Consider the following 13,666-nt stretch of genomic DNA (forward strand, 5'->3'; position numbering starts at 1 on the left):
TCTTTCTGCAACGAGACCAAATTACGTTTAGGTATTGTAAGTGACTGTGGATGAGTGAGTAATATACTGTAAGTAGAACTTCCCTACGGACAATATATCTTAATCTCCTCAAAAGCCCAGATACTGGAGCTATCTTTTTTGCAATGTAATCAACATGCTCTACCCAGCTTAAATGTTTATCTATTATTAGACCCAGATATTTAAAGTGATCGATCTCACCTATTTCCGCGTTGTTAATATATATCTTTGAATGATTAATATTTTTTATACTCGGCTTAGTTATAATCATATATTTAGTTTTATTGACGTTCATAGTTAATTTATTGATACTGAGCCACTTGTTTATTGCGATGATGTCTTCTTGCATATTTTTGATCACCGATTCCACTTTGTCACCAGTGTAGAATACATTTGTGTCATCTGCGTAAAGCATAATTTTACCCTTTAAATTTAGAATATTTATATCATTTATGTATATCAGAAACAAGGTAGGGCCCAGAATAGACCCTTGTGGAACCCCACATTTCACATCCTTGTCCGGGCTCTGATAACCATTGACGGAAACAAATTGCTTTCTTCCGCTAAGGTAGCTGCGGAACCACTCTAATGCAACACCACGAATTCCAGCGTCTTCTAATTTAGATAACAGAATTTCGTGATTTACCGTGTCAAAAGCTTTAGCGAGATCAATAAACAATCCGGCCGCAATCTGGTTACCGTCAACGCTTTCCTGAAGCATCGACACAAGATCAGTAACTGCGAGTTCTGTGCTGGAATTCTCCCTGAAGCCATACTGGGATCGATAAAAAAATCTATGTTTGTTAAGAAAAGTCATTAGTCTTACCTTTATAATGCTTTCTAATATTTTGGAAATGATGGGTAGTATGGATATAGGTCTATAGTCCCCTGCGTTACTAGTGTTCCCTCCTTTGAAAATCGGGATAACTTTAGCAATTTTTAAAGCCTGCGGTACGACCCCAGTTGCCATGGATTCATTAATTAATGTAACAAGCTTAGTTATTAGCTGTTCATCAAAACTTTTGATCATAGTAGCTGTAATCCCATCTACTCCACAACTTTTTTTACTTTTTAAATTTTTAATTATGCATTTGACTTCCGTGTTATCTGTTGGATATAGAAAAAGGGCCTCAAGCTGGCGGTTACTATTCAGATCTATGATATCATGTGTGGTTATCTGTGATGCAAGATTATCGGCTATGCATGTAAAATATTTATTGAATTCGTTAGCAATTTCTTGTTTATCATTAATTACGACATTCCCTATTGACAGAGTTTTGCAAGTTTCTGAGCTGTGCTTTTTGTTGTATATAATTTCATTCAAAATTTCCCACGTTTTCTTAGGATTCTTATCATACACGTTTAATTTTTCCGAATAATAATTTGTCTTAAGTTTTCTTTTTAGGAATGTTACTGAATTTCTACATTTAATGTACTCCTCTCTCAAAGTAATATTATCTTTGTGTTGCCCAATCTTAAGTTTAGAGTGGAGAATGTTCCGTCGCTTAACGAGTTTTATCAATTCAGATGTTATCCAAGGAGTAGCCACATCTACTTTGAATGCGTTTTTCTCCTTTATGGTATGGTGATTGCCTCTATTTGTGTGTTTTTTTTTGGATTTGAGTAATAAGGGAGTTGTACATCTGGTTCATCTTAATATCCTGGGCAGAATGTCTTGCATTCTCTGGCAGGAAATTAGTGTTATTTAAATTAATTTCATCCCTGCATTTTAAGGGTAAAGTAAAAGTGTTGTTTTGGATATAGTTTCTCTTATGTGGCCATACAGTATCTGTGATAAGGATGTTATGATCACTTATGTCATTATCTACATTCGAAACAGTGAAATATATTTTATCTGTGTTAACTGCTACATGATCCAGAAGAGTTGATGATTTGTCAGTCGTGCGTGTTGCATAAATCTTGTTACACAGTGTGAACCCATAGCATGAAAGGATATTTTTATACTGCTTTTTTAAATGATCTTCAGTAAAAGTGTCAATATTTGTATCACCAATAAAAAAACAAGGAGTATTGTTAGTCTGACAAAGGAATTTTTCCAAAGATGTTAAAAATGACGTTGCATTGCCCCTCACAGGATTGTATCCTCCAACTATATGCAGACTATCTGAATTGGAATTACCAGCTAAGATGTCTCCCCAAATCTCAACCCAGATCAAGCTATGTTTCATTTCACATTTTTTAAGAATTTTAAATTTCCACTTTTTATGGATAAATATCCCTGACCCACCACCCCCTTGTGTATCTCTGTGAGCAAACAAACATGAGTAGTTACTTAAATTGTAATATTTGGCCTCGTTGCTTTTAACCCATGTTTCGGATATAACCAAGACATCGATTTCACCAAAGATATGGAGCAGTATTTCTAATTCGTCTAGCTTATTTTTAACACTTCTACTGTTAATATGGAGTATTTTTATCTTATTACAGTCAGGAAGAATGTTATTACTATGAATAGCGTAGTCATGCACACTCACAAATTTTAATTCCCTACAGTCGTAGGTATTAGTGTAGATAGTGTGGTCCGTCGGTATCGTCTCTGTCGTCATCGCCGTTTTACCGCTAAGGCCATCTTGAATGTCCATAGAGATGTCGTTTCTAGTTGCTGCTAATACGGCTTCCATTGTCTTGATAAGATGTCTTGTTCGTTATTTCGGGTTGGAGTTTGTAGATGTCATCTATGCTGGTAATACGCGTAGTCCTTCCACTGTCGTCCTTTTTAACATAAATTTTGCAGTCCTTCGTCCAAACATACTTAAATCCGTGCTGTCGAAGATCCCTTGCCTTTTTGTGTATATATTTATTCTGGGATGTCAGGTGTTCGTTGATATAAATATTCCGTGACTTAGCTTGAATCCCGGCATCAGTGGAGGTCAGTCTTGGTTTGCTTCTCTTTGCTGTTAGTATTTCTTCTTTCTTCAAACGACTGCAAAATTTTACCAACAGAGGGGGCGGTAGTTCTGTTTTATACTGAGGAAGTCTGTGGCACGCGTCAATGTCATTGGTGTTTATGTCTACTCCTAGACACTTGGCAACATCTTTCACGATTTGGACAGGCTTCTCATTGATAACCACAGGCAGCCCATGAATTTCTAGGTTATTTATGCGAACATATTGCTGGAGCTCGTTATTTTCAGATCTGAGCCGCTGTATCTCGTTGTTAGTTACTTCACGCTCGTTCTGAAGTGTTTGAACATGGTTTCGCAGAACAGTGATTTCCGTCATAGCTTTGTTGAAATTATCACTCATTTTGATTAGTTCAGCTTTCATTTCGTCAAAACTTGCGGCACAAAACGATACAGACTTTTGAATATCTTTCTGTTCACACTCGATAGATTCAATTTTAGTGAGTCTATTGTTGATTTGGTTAATCACACTAGCCAGGTCCTTGAGGTTAGGACAGTCACTATTGTTTTTGTCGCTAACACACTCGCTGTCGTCACAATCACCACAATACCACTTACTGGTTTTAGAGGAAATAAGTTTTTTAAATTCTCTTCTGTTAAGTTCGACACAAGTTCTATGATAAGACTTACCACAGCCGTCACATATGATAAAGTCCTCTTTAAGTTGAATATTTTCATTGCAGCTCCCGCACACCGACTTCTGTTTAGACGCCATCTTTTTTCTACAATAATTTCTCAAAAGTATTTCTGTCTAGACTACGCCAGGGACTTGAATTACAATTATTGGAATGTAGGAACTTGATTATTAGCTAACCGCTCATAAATACTGAAATATCGAGGGTGTGAAATATAAATTACGGATACTTTAACTGCCTACTCAGAACTACAAATGATCGGAATACAAGAATCAGCTGATTTTATTTATATTTTCTTGATACACTACACCCTTTGTTCACGACTGTAGCCAACAATGCCAATATGTGAATACAAAGAGCGACAATAATCAATAACAATTACGACTGTTAACTATTTCGCCAGTGAAATACTGTCTATTCTGTTGAAATCCTTTCTTTAAACAAAATTTACACCAGTATCGTGTTATTTAAAGAAGTTATTACCTTCGTGATAGGTGGTACCGTTGAACTGCTATTTGAAATACCCTGCCAGATGCCTGCACTAATACAGTAGACTATAACCGCTGCCGAAGTTACGACTCTTTTTAATATCCCGTCTTTGTAAGTATTTTATCAACAAACCTATTGATATTTTAATAATACTATTAAAAAGAAAGAGATATTTCTTCTTTCACGCAGTTCTAAATTACAGTTTGTAATCTAGCGAACGCCTACGGAACTACTCAGTGTGAAAACCGTAAATAAATACCACTAATCGCAGATTACTACAAACAAACACTAAACACAATTATATGTGGAGTTAAATGTATCATACCGGTACACATACAAAATTTGGTAAATTTCTACAATTATTAGCCACTTTATCACTGAGATGACACAGAGCTCTTGGAACAGCCAACCACTCGCTAGCATCCAACAATATAATTTAATTCTAATTCCTATAATTGTCATTGATGTTCTGTGCTAATACAGTGTCAGAAAATTGTTTAAAACCACCCAATAAAACATGTTATTTTTCATATTTCAACTTATTATTCAGACATCTATTCATTCAAAACAGAGATACATAACAATACAGGTTACATGGCAATGTTTAGTACATAATTGGACCACATCTCGACTTTAGCATGCCATGATCCTGTCAGGCATACAGTTGATTAGTTTTCTACACTCCTCGTGCGTCACTTGTTGCCATAGTGTAAGGACTGCCAGTCTGAATTCTTCTCCATTCTTGGGCTTGTGTTTTGCCAACCGGTATGCCATTGTGTTTCATAGATTTTCTATGGGGTTCAGATGGAGACTACGAGGAGGCCAGGGAAGCAGCTCAATATCTTCGGCTTAAAACCATCGCTTCGATTCCACCACTTTACACTCTCCTGGGCCCTCTGAGGTGATGCACCCCCAGATCAATATTGCATTGCCTCCTTGTTGCACTACTGCCGCGACACAAGCTGGCAAAATATTTTCGGTTCTTGTTCTACGAACTCGAACCTTGCGTCGTGGAAATTGCTCGAAACGGCATTCATGTCTTAGACACTCTCAAAATGTCACCAGTTTGTCTCTGTGACTTTTCACCCGTTTTCAAACCAATAATTTGCCACTTGGTGGCTTCTGACACAGACATTTTCCCCATATTGTCTGCAGCACAAGAGTTAACCTCCAAATGTTGAGACAAAAGCAGCTAAATGGCGGGAACTGATGAAGCAGGAGTGCAAACTGACTTGCACAGAGTCTATAATATCAGAGTGAACACATTTTGCCAATTGAAATGGAAGGCGGGGATTTTAACCTACAACAAACGGACAATTCAAAAATCAACATTTTGTCCAACATTCAAGAGGAAAGAAACATTAATTTCAGTAACACTTCTTTTCTTCCAAGGTTTGCGTTGAAGCACCCTACCTATGTTCTCTTTGGACAACAAAAATCTTACCACTATCTTATCCAAATTTTGAACTGTGAAGTTTTCTTCATGAAAAAAATATTTTTTCATTTTTCATAAAAAAACATAAACATGTTGAAACTCTTGAAATGTTTCAGCTACAGTATTCCCCATTTCACCAAAATATTCTATTTTTAACATACTGTAGATTATGCCATATTAAGGGAAAGGTGAAGTAGCCACAAGTTTAAGACCAAAATCCAATTAATTGATTTCTAGGGGTGGTCTTAAATATTTTTCCGACACTGTATTGTTTCCATATTTCTTTTCTTAGGTTTATATATTCATTAGTTTGTTTTATATGTCTATGCACAAAGCTAAAAAAATAATACTCAATTTTATGTTTATAATGTCAAATGTAATTCACTTCGAAGTAAGGTGTATTGGAATTAATACCTTCCTATGTTACTTAGTTTATTGTTCTTGTAATTCTCTGAATCATATTATTGCTTATGATAATTACAACGTATTTAGAGTAATGTGTATTTGTCAGAATACAAATAATTTGATCTCCCTTATTTAGCAGCAATTTGCAGTGCTAAATTATGTATTGTTTCTTCTTCCTCCGTTTTCATATTCACATGTTCATTTTATGTTTATGTATACAGTTGCAAAGAATAATACATAATTTATCATTCATGATATGTAATTATTTTCGAAGAAGAGGGAGTAGAATTGTGCTGTTGGAGTTTACGAGAATATCACCCATTAAACAAAGTTGTCTATATTACATGTTTTTCAATTCTTGCTGCCTGGAGGAGGTCCTCCCTAACATGCCCCCGTTTGCATTGACCTTTGGGCAGGTGGCTTACTCACAACCAGCATTCTGGAGTGCAGCTCCCACCCGTTGTGAATGTTTCTCTGGGTACTGGCGAGCGCGAGCATTAGCTGCTTTTGACGTTCTCTAGTACAGACATCCCAAGTTATATCACCCTAAATATCACTTGAGACTCCACATTGTTATGCTCACTGTACGCTGGCCATAGATGTGCAGCATTTCTGAATACTCTCCAAATATGTTGCCAACGATTGTCAGGAACAAGAAGTATCCGATATTCAATGTTAGATACTTCCCTACGCCAATGATGACCAGTCAATCCTGCATAATGTATGTTCTTGCCTGTAACATGCTCCATGATGTTGAGGTGTAAGGAATGGGCCTCATCATGTTCGGCATCTTCCAACCTATGCCTCATCATTTGGGTAGACACATGGAGTCCCTGTAGCAGATAAGAAATTGTACAGCATGCGGCAAAACACACAACACTGCAGTTGTTGCTCATCTGCTCTCCACGTTTCCCTAGCAATGAAGTTCTTATTTATTGCATATCATTGCATATAATTGTGAATTCAGTGTTGTATTGATTTCTGCAGTCATGATTCTCACAACAGAGGAGAAAAGTGTTAATCATGGAACGTTATTTCTGGTCATATGGAATGGGGCTGAGTGTGCTTCACATTTAAGAACAGTGCAAGGAGCGCTTTAATATGGGGGCACCAAATAATGGAACACTGTTAGTTGTTGTTGAGTTATGTCATACAGGATCAGTCTTATGTCGATGGAAAGTGAAAACAGCGTGCCCAAGAACCGTCACCACAAACAAGAATCATGGACAACTTCTCCAGCAGGTGTTACAGTCCGTATTCTACAACGAATGTCGCTGAAACTCGTTTGAGTGATACATCTGTTCATCAGATGTTTAAAGGGCTGGATGGATTTGCATACCACACTCAAGTCATTCAGTATCTAACAGAAAGAGGTGATAGAGCCCAATTACAGTATTGCAGCCATGACGTATGTTGTCTGTGATCTATGTCCAGATTTCTTGTGACCAAACTTTACTCAGGCCTTCTTGACAAAACCCAACTTCCTAATTATAATGTTCATAACAGCAGGACCGTAGGCCTACTTCCTTCTCGAGGGCATGACTTCAGCTAATGTGCATCTATTCCTTTGACTTTGCTCTCCTTGTTGAGGGGAAGGACTACGTCAAGGTTTGTTTACATTTTTTGCAGCTATTTTATGGGATTACTTTATTGACATAACTCTGGAGAATTCTGACAATATTTACAGAGGTAATGCCAAACTTTTGTGTGAAAAATGGACCTTATTTTTGATTTTTTAGTATTTGCATGTTCTAATAGCATGTATAGTAGTAGTTCAAAATTTCTGGCTACATGCCTGCAGCACAACTGATATCAACAAATCATTCAGCATGCAGGCACTCAATTGCACACGATGCTACCATTTCCAATCCATTTTCACCATATCACTTGTTCAGATGATGCACCCAGGCTAAAATGTGGTGAATCCGTTCGCAGACCTATGACACCCTTATCTATGCTTCCTTCTTTTCCTCCCAGTCTTCATAGATGTCATTCTGCTCCAGGTTTGCCTACACGACCAAACTTACTGTACGTTTGCGTAACTTCAACAGACGATAACTAGCGTAGATCCAGGAATAGGTTAGAGTGCAAACGAGTGATATGTATCATCTTGCCCATTCTATAGCTCTGTAGGTCAACTGCAGGTGTTATACTGGTTGTGCCCAAAAGATCTATGCAAGTCTTGGAGTAAAACTGTCATGAGTACAAGAGTGATACTAGTTTGTATCCTAACCTATTACTGCATGACATTCCTGACTCTAATGATAACACAGAGGAGCGACGAAAATGAACATTTAGAGACAGTATTTTCTACATTATAGGACACATTCTTGTCCACTATGTTGCCTTCCGTCATTATTCATGCTGGTTCTAACAATCTTACAGGAAGACTGGGTGAGTTGGCCATGTGGTTAGGGGCACGCAGCTGTGAGCTTGCATCCGGGTGCTAGTGGATTCGAACCCCACTGTCGGCAGCCCTGAAGATTTTTTCTGTGGTTTCCCATTTTCACACCAGAAAATTCTGGGGCTGTACCTTAATTAAGGCCACAGCCGCTTCCTTCCCACTCCTAGGCATTCCCTATCACATCGTCGCCACAAGACCTATCTGTGTCGGTGCGACATAAAGCAAATTTTAAACAAGTCTTACAGGAAGTTAACTTGGAAAACATTTTAAATAGGACAACAGGATTTTCACTGGGATATGTTTTATACTAACTGGTCGCTACCAGTGGTGGCTCATGAAGTAGAAAATTGGGTGTTCACAAAATTTAACAATAAGAGTAACATATTAAGTCAAATGTTTCTCTTTCACCCAACTGCATTGTTGGTATGTAAAGGTATTGCTTTTCATATTGAGGTTCATGATTGCCATGCCTGATCAAAATAAATACATCTGTATGAAAACCCAACTGACAGACATGATTACTCTGTATATTTTTTGAAGCCTGCACATACACAAATGATACACTGACACTACACAATAACAGTAACTCAAACTAGTCTTCACCAGCTTAAAGCCCGTGGGATCAGTGTTGCCAAATCCAAAAATAATATTTTGGAAAGATGTTTAAAATGCAGTAGGCTATGCCATAATTTTGATGAAGTTATTTAACATGGAATGTGTTAGTATGGAAGCCATGTTTTTCATTGTCGACGTAGTTAAGATGAACTTTAAGATTTTCAATCTGTGGGTCAATATAGGCTATATATTATATCTGGTTGTTTCTCTTATGCTGTAGGTATGTGCTATTGGTTTATAATATATATATTATTTATATTATTTTTTCTGTGTTTGATAGGCTGAAAAATGTAAAGGTTACTTTAAAATTAAATAGACTTACAATCAACATTAAAAGACAGACTCTCATAACATTCACTCCTTATCTATGCTTCCTTCTTTTCCTCCCAGTCTTTATAGATGTCATTCTGCTCCAGGTTTGGAATGATGTGATTAGCAGCTGGCATTTAAGATTCCAAGATACATTATAAATCTGTTTTCAAAGCAATATGTTACATTTTCTTTTGCTAGTGGCTTTACATCGCTCCGACACAGAAGGGTCTTATGGCGATGATGGGATAGGAAAGGCCTAGGAGTTGGAAGGAAGCGGCCGAGGCCTTAATTTAGGTACAGCCCCAGCATGTGCCCGGTGTGAAAATGGGAAACCATGAAAAACCATCTTCAGGGCTTCCGACAGTGGGATTCGAACCAATTATCTCCCGGATGCAAGCTCACAGACGCGCGCCCCTAACCACATGACCAACTCGCCCGGTAATATGTTACATACCTCCATCCTAGCTTATCTTAAAATCAATAACAGCTGAAGGACAATTGTCTTTATGTCAGGTATGAGGTGAGATGAATCTTTGTAGCAAGATTTTATGACCAGATTCCCTTCTTGATATGAATCTCATCAAAGGAGTTAATGAGATGAAATGAATGACGTGATATACTGTATGCTAGTGCGAAGGGATAGGGTGAAACCCGATGCCGGCACATGGCCTACTCCCGTCAAAGAGCACCAACAGGTCTGCTCAATGCTTCACGTCTCCATCCGACGGACGATTCGCAGTTAACAGCGTCATATGCCCTCACTCTATATGAGCACTGCAGAGAGGTTTGGATTTTAATTCAGGCTAACCACGGTGTCAGACCGTATAGACTTCACGACTTAACGATCTGGCCACCAGGCGGGCTGAAAAATCGGAAGATAATATTGCGCGTGATACCGAAGTCTAACAAAGACTATCGCTTTTGAAGGAAGTATGAGTTGGAATAAAGTCCGTAGAGATGGCAGCACCATCCAGTAAGGTTTGGTTACAGGTGCACATTTGTACGTGTTCACTTACCATACAGTATCAGCTCTGGAAGGCATATGTCACCATCACTCGCGCATGCGCAACATCTGCCACAGGCAGAGCACAAGAACGATGTGCACATGCATGCAAAGCTGGACTTTTTTTTTTTTTTTTTTTTTTGCTATGGGCTTTACGTCGCACCGACACAGGTAGGTCTTATGGCGACGATGGGATAGGAAAGGCCTAGGAGTTGGAAGGAAGCGGCCGTGGCCTTAATTAAGGTACAGCCCCAGCATTTGCCTGGTGTGAAAATGGGAAACCACGGAAAACCATTTTCAGGGCTGCCGATAGTGGGATTCGAACCTACTATCTCCCGGATGCAAGCTTCACAGCCGCGCGCCTCTACGCGCACGGCCAACTCGAGCTGGACGTTTGAAGCGTGGATCCCGGCAAATTTAAAATGCGGCAGATTAAATTATAATGAATCAGTTATATACCGAGTAATTAAAGGGGTCCCAGTTCCAGATTTTAGGTGTTTACGTGCACTTGTGCTCTTGTACACGAGCCGCCGTAGGTCGTTATAATTTTCCAGTTAATGTTCGAATCAACCTGTATGTAATTTATAGCGCTCAGGAACACCTTTTAAATTCACGCATAAGGCTACTTCTTTTATTCAGAATACTTTCATGAGAATAAATTGCACGTCGCACTGTATGTCACTAAATACCTATTAACATTATAAATACATACCAGCCTATATACGAAGTTTCTTCGTGAGTTAAGCATGTTTCAGATGATGTCGATGCTCTCTGTAAACTGGAATAGTGAATGGATAACGGCGAGCCTGACGTCGTGAGTTCAGGAACTCGAAGAGAGCAACTGTTACCGATGATATCACTCCAGATATAAGAACGAGCAACAGTGGTAATAGTTCGGAAAAATCAATAGAGTTGATTGCTAACGGTGGTTTTGTAGGAAAAGTACTTGGATCAACGGAATACAGTCTCCTTAGAATTCCATTTCGTCTCAATTTCAGCAACCTGGAAAGAAAATTATTAAAATCACTTCAGCAGCTAGCACTATTAAACTTAAATCTACTACGAATAGTATACCAAAATGTGAAAGTGTGTATGTACTTTAATATAAAGAGCTATAGGCTCTTCAGTCTTCAGCCATTCTTACCTACCGTACTGTTCAAGAGGGAAGAATAAAAGAAAGGGAGAAGAAAAATGTTTGTAGCGTTTTTGCTATTTGCTTTACGTTTCAGCGACACAGATATGTCTTATAGCGACGATGGGATAGGGAAGGCCTAGGAATGAGAAGGAAGCGGCCGTGGCCTTAATTAAGGTACAGCCCCAGCATTTGCCTGGTGTGAAAATGGGAAACCACGGAAAACCATCTTCAGGGCTGCCGACAGTGGGGTTCGAATCTACTATCCCCCGATTACGGGAGCCGCACTTAAGCGACTGCAGCTATCGAGCTCTCTTGTAGCGTTTTTGACAGTGAATCAGAAGCTTTATGCGATGGGTTGCTAATAATGACGCGTTGGCGCTAACATTTATCAAACGATAAAAAATTTAATAAACAGGCCTGCCTCTAGTTCTCTTAACCGATTTCATACCTTCAGGAACATGGATTAACAATGCATTGATTTACAGGTAGTATAGGAACGATTAGAACTCTAATTTCTAAGAAAACGGCTGGTGAGCAATCGGTTTCTGTTTATGGTAAAAGTAGGGCTTGGGTATTCTCTTAGAGATACGGTGCATGGTATGTCTGTGAATACATAATTTTAAATTTCCACTCTGTATTGCCATCGACAAGCTTTCCTGAAAATGAGCGAGCACATTGAGCCACATACCACCGGGTGCCAATCATGTTCTTCTCTGCGCCCTCTCGCAGACAACATCTATCTGAAATCCTTGGTCTCATTTGCGACACGACAGTCCTTATTTCATCAACTTCAGCTGCCGAATGTATTAAAAAGCATGACATGAGAGGACTCGGAATCCATAACTGAGTTATTCGTACCTAGCGAGTTGGCCGTGCGGTTAGGAGCGCGCAGCTGTGAGCTTGCATTCGTAAGATAGTGGGTTCCAACCTCACTGGTGGCAGTCCTGAAGATGGTTTTCCGTCCTTTCCTTAATTAAGGCCACGGCCGCTTCCTCCCCACTTCTAACCCTTTCCTATCTCATCGTCGTTATAAGACCCATCTGTGACGGTGCGACGTAAACAAACTTGTAAACATCTTGAGTGATTCGCTCCTACATAAAGTAACATTTTGATGTTCATTCTGAGTTTATTTTACGTCCAACTTCTTGACTGAATGGCCAGTAAGGTTTCCTTCGATTCAGAAAGTCCCGGGTACGATTCCCGGCCAGGAAGGGATTTTAGCCGCTTCTGGTCAATTCCTCTACTCGTGGACTGCGTGTTTATGTTCTTCTTACTACACGTCTTCATTTACATACAGTACGTCACGCTACGGACCAGCACAGAAACACGCAATAGCGAGTGCATCCTTCCAAATAGGATTGGTGTCGGGAAAGTCATCCTGCCGTAAAACTGGGCTTTATCCACATGCAGTGCCAACCCCATTTAATTGGGGAAAATGTCAGGAAGGAGAGCAGGAGATTCTGAGTGTGCTTTATTCTGAGCCCAACTTGGCAGGTTCGATTCTGCCTCAGTCCGATGGTATTTGGAGGTGCTCAGATACGTCAGTCTCGTGTCGGTAGATTTATTGGCACGTAAAATAACTCCTGCAGGACTGAATTCCGACACCTCAACGTCTCCAAAAACCATACAATTGTAGTTATTGGGACGTAAAACAATCAACAACAACATTAATTATTGACAATCACTATTTATAGGTAGACGTGACTGGAAGAGACTTCGAAGTAACTAGCTTGAAAATATCTTTTGAAAGGTCACACGTGTAGGATTAATCGATTAACGTTGACTTGCCATTCCTCTACTAAGTACATTTAATAAGGATCTGAAGATGACAAAGTCTAATTCATTTTCTTACCCATGCTGTGGACATGCAGAATTCTCGGACACCTAACGATATTATCGGTATGTCCTAACCCACTAAATTTCGAATCCAGCGGCATATCTCTCATACCTTTGACAAAATATTTGCTGCTACACATACTAGTACACACACCATGCAACGCGGTTTCTGCTAGCAGACAAGCCAATTGGGCTACCTTGAGGATTTCCTCAACAACAGTGGAAATCTACGTCAACGGATGCGACCCAAGAGCAGTAACATATTGAAAAGAAAATGTAAATGTACATTGGCTCAAAAGGAGAATGAGCACATGACAGTGTATAAGATCCTCGCAGATGCAGTTTTCTCAGAAACAATTGAACCTATAGCTATAAAGATTTATTGTGGACATCCGCAGGGTTCGTATCTATATAAGAGGTGAATTGTATTTTTATAATAATAAAAACTACTCCAA

This window comes from Anabrus simplex, chromosome 2 (assembly GCF_040414725.1).
Source record: "Anabrus simplex isolate iqAnaSimp1 chromosome 2, ASM4041472v1, whole genome shotgun sequence".
Classification (NCBI taxonomy): domain Eukaryota; kingdom Metazoa; phylum Arthropoda; class Insecta; order Orthoptera; family Tettigoniidae; genus Anabrus; species Anabrus simplex.